General features: G+C 35.8%; 1 protein-coding gene across 4 annotated transcripts in view; it reads left to right on the top strand.

Moving 5' to 3' along the window:
* Positions 1 to 5,793: 5,793 nt before the first annotated feature.
* The window catches only part of LOC104608078 (ARM repeat superfamily protein), a 56,108-nt gene continuing 55,901 nt past the window's right edge, over positions 5,794 to 6,000 (top strand). Inside the window, exon 1 of one of the 4 annotated variants that reach the window (XM_010273943.3) lies at positions 5,794 to 5,970. The gene's annotated coding sequence lies outside the window, so the exon portion shown is untranslated. The remainder of the gene's footprint in view (positions 5,971 to 6,000) is intronic. The other 3 variants (XM_010273946.3, XM_088891232.1, XM_010273945.3) reach the window with 3 other exon arrangements.

Below are 6,000 nucleotides of genomic sequence, written 5' to 3'. Positions count from 1 at the left end.
GCGATTGCATTTAATTCAGTCGAATGTTCTTCCTAAGATCTAACAATTTTTGACGCAGCAAATCATTAAACCCTAGTTGCTTCGTAGATTAGAATGATCAAACAATTACGGATTTAATATCTAATCCAGCAATAGATTGTAACAAATAATAAACTACTAGGCCTTTCTAGCAATCAAGCGAAACAATCATAGACATAAACATAGAAGAACATTCGATATCCAAAGCATGAATCAACAATAAAAATCAAATTAGATCTCACAGTTTGGTAGATTCTGAGGCTTCTGCTTCCTTTGACCAAGTACAAGAGTTTAGCCACGCATGGTCATGGTGAAAACTCCAAGAAAATCAGAGAATAGAGAAGAGGGGCGGAGAGAAGAGAAGAGAAGAGAAGAGAAGAGATTTGGCTGCTCCCAATCTGCTTCCTTCTCTCTAGGTTTTTCTCCTCTTATCTACTTCCCCCAAGAGAAGCCTACAAAATCTCCTAAAATTTCTCTAGATAATACTCTACAAGTCTGAATTATCAAGAAAAGACTCAAAAATAAGATAAAACAAAGTTCTTATGTGAGTGGGAGAGTGGTGAAATCGCAGATAAAAGCTTCAAGGCTAAGGAATGTCTTCAACACGTCACCAATGCAGTGCAGAGAATTCGGGCCCGATTGTGACGTCGATGCAGTCTGAATCTATCAAAACTCAAAATAGAAAAGTTGTAGAAATTTTCCTTATCTTTCCAACACATCTTGAATTATCTCAATCGGAGTCCGGATGAGAGAGTTATGCTCAATCTACCACACAGTGCCGAAATTGTGTAAAATGACCCGATTAGCCTTGTTTCTCATTTAACGCCTCCATTCGTGCCTTAAACCAAAATATAAGAATAATGAGTACATTTGGGCATAAAATAAATATAAAAGACTAAATATTAAGGGAGAAAATTATGATATTTTTCATTCTCATCACTAAACAACAGTGTGATAAGGCTAAGTAAATGTGTGATTTCGACAACTAGGGTGCAATGAAAGTATTCTAAGGTGTGGCCTTGAACTTCTGGACAATGAAGGAACTGAACCAAGTTGTGGTTTAAACTTCAGGGCTACAATGGGATTGAACCAAGTTATGATTTAAACTTCTAGGTTGTGATAGGACTAAACTAGGTTGTGATTTAAACTTTTGGGTTGTAATGGGACTAAACCAAGTCACAATTTGACCTTTTGGGTTGTAATGAGACTAAACCAAGTTACAATTTTGAACAATGTCAGGAAGGTCTATCATGCCAAGCCTCTCTGAGATGCAATTTCGAATTATTTGGAGGATTTGAGATGCAATTTCAAATTGTACTCAAGCAACTTTTAACCTTTTAAGCATACAATAAAAAGGTGCGGAATTGAGCCCAAATGACTCCCGATAAAGGTCCCAATATCCCTAGTAGAATCGCCAATTGTGTGCTCTAGGAAGCTTGTGGTTAGCTCAAAAAGATGGAGTCATCACCCATTTTTAGAAAAAAATGGGCCCTCTTTTTTAGCTTAAAAAATTGATCTATTTTCTTTGATAATGACTCCCTTTTCCACCTAAAAAGGCACCTAACCAAGAGATTTTGGGTTCCCAAGGATTGGGAGAGGGAAGGTGTTAAACAACCCTATTTACAAGTTGCTTTAGTAGGCCAATATGAGAATGATCTAGGCTCAATTTCTAACAAAAATCTAGTAAAATGGTTGTGAAAATTTCTAAAATCTGGAGAAAAATGCTTTCAACTTTTCTTGAGAACAATTTTGGAGTGATGTTATTGAACCTTAAGTACTAATTTCCCTAAGACCCTTGCCTCTCTACCTCTATTTTCAATTTAGAAGAAGTTGAGAACGTTCTCCAAGGTTTCAAAACTTCAAGCAACCCAAAGCTAAACAAAAATAACAATGATTTCAAATCTAGGCAAATGAGAGAGTGAGGCATACCTCTCGTGTGCGTGTATGTGTGTATGTGACCTTAACAAAGGATTTTCAATAACTAAAATGAGTTAGAGTGAAGCTTGAATAGGTCCTCGAGCTGGGGAGTGTTTTTGGTTGCAAAATCTTCGGTCTAAGAACAAAAGGAGTGGATTTGGAGTCTAAGGTTTGAAATGCTTGGGGATTTCTCATGAATAGGTCCACGGGGCATGCCTATTATTTTAATCTTGTATTTGTGGTTGTCAGTGGAATAAAATGTAAATTTAACCATAAAGTCATTTTGTCTTTTCATGACTTTAAGTGGGGTACTTTTGGGTTTTGGGGCTTTTAAGTCTACTAGGCCTAATTTTCTTAGTTTAAGTGTTTGATAGGTCAAGTAAGGGGCTGATGTTAGATCTCACCCTTTTGAGGTATGAGTTAATGTGCAATTTAATCTGATAAATCGAGATTGAATCTCTCTAGTTTAACGATCAAATGAGTGAATTAAACTAAGAAATTTGATGTGCAAGGGTTTTTTGGGTCTCTAAACATGGTAGTGGTATCTAAATGGTCGAATAATGCTTGGATGATGGAGATCTATGGTTGGAAAATTTGGATTAATGAGATTTACTAAAATAGAATCTTTTCTTGATGAAGGGTCAATCAAGAGAATTTTGGGATGAAATTTGGTGGATAAGCATTTTTAAACACCGTAAATCTAATGGAAATGATAAATTTGTGATCAAAGTTGTGGATTGAAGGATTTGGTTCAGATCAAGGTTTAGGCTTTTGAATAATTAAACAATGAGAAGGTCCAAAATGAAATCTTACTTTGTTTGGGAGGAAATGGAGGAATTTAAGGCTAAATCCGATGGGTGGTTTGTTTTGAGGATTTCGTACTTGGGATATGACCTTTTATGTAGTTTAATTGTAAATGTTAAATTGAAATTTTTGTTGATCAAACGATTAAATAAGGGAATTTTGAGATGAAATTTGGTCTGTGGGAATGGATTAATGTGAGAAGTCAAGTAGATGGTTCCGATATAAGAAAGAAGTGGTTGATCATGGTTTTTTTAGCTCTAGTCATTTAAGGCCATCAAAATGGGATCTTGGTATTTTCAAAGTTAATCATCATGGATTTGAGGTGGGACTTGAGGGGTGAGCATATTTTAGTGTCTTTAGGCGGTGGATGTGCCAAATTTGGATTTGTGGAGTGTAAGTTTGAACACCGCATAAATCAGGGTTGTGTTTAATCAGATGTTTGATATTGATTTCAATGTGTGGATTGCATCAAAAGAGGGCATTTTGGGTTTTTTCAAGTCTTCGATTGGTTTGATTTTGTTTTCAAATTTTGGATCTTAGAAGATGGGTTTAAGGAGGTAAAGGGAAGGGGTAGATAAAAAATTTGGTGCTAATAGTCATGTCCCAGTCTCAGCCAACCTCTTTGGGCCATGTTAGTGGACTAGTACACCGCACACTAGAGTCAGTGGACTAACAAGCGAGAACCTCAGAAGAGGACATGACATGTGATCCACTTCACCAAAAGCATGTCTGCTGGGGTACACGGAGATATCTAAAGACCTCAACGGGTGGTCTCCTCCCTTAGACCCTACAAGGGTTGTGCCCGAGTTACACTCAGCTATTTAAAGGCATCTCCCCTCAAGGTATACTTTCTATAATCTCTTGAACTCTCTCCCCTCTCTAGCTTTGTTGTTTCCTTACCTTCCTCGACTCGGACTAGCTTATCTTCAACAGCTTAGCCTTGTCACCCTTTGCTTACACCTTACTAACTTGAGCATCGGAGTGCCTTCCCCGGGGACCTCATCCTTAGGACCTTTGGCCTTGCTTTGATTACCAATCTATTTAGTTTATCACATCATCCTTCCACCTCAACTCATTCAAGTTGGTTGGATTTATCTGTTGCATGTCCACCTCGGTTTAGGATCTATCATTCCAAAAATTTAAAACTTTTAAAACATGTGTATATCAATGTATCCATGCATATCTATATACATTGATATGGATACAATATAGGTGTATTGATATTTTATTCCTTGCCTAGGAAAATTTTGGTTGTTTGGAAAAAAAAATTGTTGGGATACTTTGAAGCTTCATGCACATGATGCATTACCCCACTTAGGGCCCATTTGGTTCATGGAAAGAGGGGTCTAGAATTTGGTTGGGAGGAATGGGAATCCCATTTCCATTCTTGGTGGAATGGCATTCCTCCATCTAAGGGAATGACCATTCCCTCTTGTCCCTTGGAAATGGAATCTCGTTTCATCTAATTCAAATTCCCATTCTGATTCTTGTCTAACCTAAACAAACTATGGGAGTGGACCATTCCTATTCTAATTCGGAAGGATTCTGACTACGAACCAAAAAGACCCTTATTTATTTATCTTTTTAATTAAATGAATATTGATTTCAAATTAAAGGTTGCTTAAATAGATAATGTTGATGGCTTATATAAGCTTTTACTTAATTAACATGAAAGCTATTCATAAAGGGCAAGTTATTGATTCCCCCATCTTACAAATTTGTCATTGTTTGTAACACAGGTGGGGGAATTTGACACAATTTAAGGGGGGCATGTGCGCCATGGGTGGGGGGTTTTGCAAAATAAAATAAAAATTTATGAGATGGGGTAAACCATAATTTTTACTTGTGTATTAGAAATAATTTTCATATGAAGCTTAAACTAATTTATAATTGTTTTGTAGATATAGGCCACCCATATGGACTCAACTTACTTGAACACTGTATTTACCAAAAAGAAAAAAAAAAAAGCTCACTAAACATTGTTGGTCTACAATAAATTCGTAGGGGTTGTGCCTACCAAACTTCAGCTGTTATGTGGTAATTGGAAATAGTATATATCCTATCACTTTCCAGCATTTACTAAACAAATCTTTAAATCTACTTTTTTCCACTTATTATTTCTCCTTTGCTCAACTTGTTCACTTTATGTGCATAAACAAGCAAAGTCATCAACAAAATTACAAATAAATAAGTTCATACTCCAAAAAGGCAATAGAGGAATCCAAGGATTAACAGCTCAGAGGACAAACAATTAAGAGCCTTCCATTGTTTCTACACCCTTAGGGCTCTCATTTAACGGTTTTGTGTTTGGTTAGGGGCAATCATGATAGATTACCCAAGTCTCATTATGGCATGCCTATGCCTTTCATAGTTGTTCTTCCCTCATTAACCCTAATATTACATTATTATGAACCCCATTTTCTTTTGTGCATAAAATAAGAGAAAAATAAAACAAATATAAAATTATGATACAAAATATTTCAAAGTTCAAAGTTGGGAATCGTAATCATGGTTTTGAGTTCATTAAAAGAAAGGGTAAATTAGAGATTATGATCTTGTATATTGAGTATTAATACTTAGCCCCCAAATTTTTATTTGTGACAAAGATCTCCCTAAAATATAAATATTTAGATTCAAACACTTTGGTCCCTGTTAATTCGATTGAATGAGGAAAGTTAATTTATCAAACGCTTTGCCCTTATAGAGTTACAAGATTCATTTGAGTGAGAGAGAATGGCATTTCAAAATAACGAAAATTGTCTACTTTGCTTCTTAAATCCTATTTGAACAAATGGATAAAGAAGAAGAAAGAGACATAACTAGGAAGTTTATTCAAATATATATGTAAGAAAAACAGCAGAAGTGTCCAACTAGTTAAAGAAATGATAGTTTGGAAATTTAAAAATGCTTATCTAGTACATGACAGGGAGGAGAATCTTATGGAGGGGCCAAGTATTAAAGTATAAAAAATTAAGGGTCTTCGCTATAAATAAAAGTTCGGGGGTAAGTGTCACTACACCAAATTACTGGGTGGTAATCTGTAATTTACGTTAGAAATAATCACAATTTGTTTTTGGTAAATGGTAAAGTCATGATTTACTTAAAAGGAAGGAAAAACACTGCATTAGAATTATTATTTTGCAGACCGAAAGTTAGGGCTCGAATCTGCTACTGCTACTGCAACCAGCCTCCAAAGTCGAGTTTGAAGTCTCTCGGTCGAGCTGCTTACGGGTATGTTATTATTAGTTTCTTCATGTTTCC

Source organism: Nelumbo nucifera, chromosome 7, assembly GCF_055504915.1.
Source record: "Nelumbo nucifera cultivar China Antique chromosome 7, China Antique-T2T, whole genome shotgun sequence".
Classification (NCBI taxonomy): domain Eukaryota; kingdom Viridiplantae; phylum Streptophyta; class Magnoliopsida; order Proteales; family Nelumbonaceae; genus Nelumbo; species Nelumbo nucifera.
This window is presented reverse-complemented; position numbering and strand designations above follow the sequence as displayed.